We start from the raw sequence: 1,555 nt of genomic DNA on the forward strand, positions 1-1,555 counted from the left end.
TAAAAAAAAAGATGAAAAATGTTTTTTAAAAATAAGCTTTAAATTTATTTTTTTAACAAAAAAATGATTTTTTCAACAAAAAAATTGTAATTTGAAGTTGGAGGAAAGTTTTGGAAAATATTTTCCTTAGGTTTTGAAGGAAAGTCAGTTTCCTTTAATTTGAGGAAAATGAGTTGATTTGGAAAACATTTTATCTAAACAAATATGAGAAAATTGAAAAATATTTTCCGAAAAATGTTTTCCTTCATACAAAACACACCCTTTATCGAGGCTCGAGTAATGAAAAGCTGTTAAAAATAATAATTAAAAGTTGAATATGTAGTGTGGAAATTGGAATGATCCAACAATGACATCGAATTTTAACTTAGAACATAGTTTTGTGAATGCCAGCTTTCTGTGTGATCTTTTATAATTAGCGAAAAGGTTTTAAAAACTAATAATTGCATTATTGGTTTTTTAATCGGTTTTTTTTGGGACCTGATTAATTCATATTCATGTCGAAAAGTTTCATCTCAAAGGTAAAATACTCCCTATTAGAAGCGATTTTATATTTAGAACTCGAATCAAGACCTTTAATTAATGATAGAGAGGTACTTTTGACTCCATTGTGACCTTTGATGATAACTGCATATTTGTCTCCACTGAACATTTCTATAATCTATACCCCACTAAAGAGTCACACAACTTTTCTTTTAGAGAAAATACATAATTACCCCATTAAAGTAAAACCCGTTTTGTAAAAAGACACTTGAAATTTTTGAAGGTCCTATTACCCACCCCCACTAAACTACTTTCAACCAAACTTAATACGTCATTTTCACTTATTTTTGCACCTGCTGTGTTCTCACATTGCAACAGCGCATGAGTAGTTTAAAAAACAGTCTCTAACCAATATAAATAAGCCATGTGGCATTTCAAATTGATTTCTATTTTTAGAATAAAGATCCGTCTTCCCCAAATCACTCCAAACACCATTAACAACTATTGAAGCTTGTTGGAGTGTCTATGGCCGAGTTAGCACTATAGTATTTCTCGAAGTTTGATTCACTGTCACAAGACGAGTACTCCGTTAAGTCATCCTCGATTCTGGACTCGTCATTTGCTTCTCCTATCTTCTTCGTCATTGCGATGGTACAATTTATCATAGTCGACATTTGATATTTTTGACGGAGATGATGAAAAGATAACAAAAGTAAAAGAAAAAATGAAGAGAAAAAAGGTCATTGTTAGTCACCATTTTATCTGACGAAAAAAATATTTTTCTGCGATAATGACAGATTAATGGTGGTTAGCCATGGTTGCTTCCACCATTTGAGGCAAAAGGCCTCTTGGTGCTAATAGAAGTATTTGTATAGTTCCAAGAATAGAGGAAAAAAATAAAATGATGATTGTTTTCCTATAATTACAATGATAATAGAATAAAAATATTAGATTGATTTTTGTTTACCATTTCTAATTGAAGTTAATTGTCTTTTTTTTTATTTAATGAAGAAGGTTAGGGAAAGGGAAGAAGTAGATAGGAATGGAGAGGTGTTGTGGGGGGGGGGGGGGGGGG

General features: G+C 31.4%; 2 protein-coding genes across 2 annotated transcripts in view; both read left to right on the top strand.

Annotated features, from left to right (window-relative positions):
* Positions 1 to 1,555, top strand: part of LOC125848021 (pectate lyase-like) — a 159,425-nt gene that overhangs the window by 115,871 nt on the left and 41,999 nt on the right. The gene's annotated exons all lie outside the window — the stretch shown is intronic.
* LOC125848016 (ubiquitin-conjugating enzyme E2 2-like) overlaps positions 1 to 1,555 on the top strand; it is a 125,201-nt gene that overhangs the window by 817 nt on the left and 122,829 nt on the right. The gene's annotated exons all lie outside the window — the stretch shown is intronic.

This window comes from Solanum stenotomum, chromosome 12, assembly GCF_019186545.1.
Source record: "Solanum stenotomum isolate F172 chromosome 12, ASM1918654v1, whole genome shotgun sequence".
NCBI classification, from domain to species: Eukaryota; Viridiplantae; Streptophyta; class Magnoliopsida; order Solanales; family Solanaceae; genus Solanum; species Solanum stenotomum.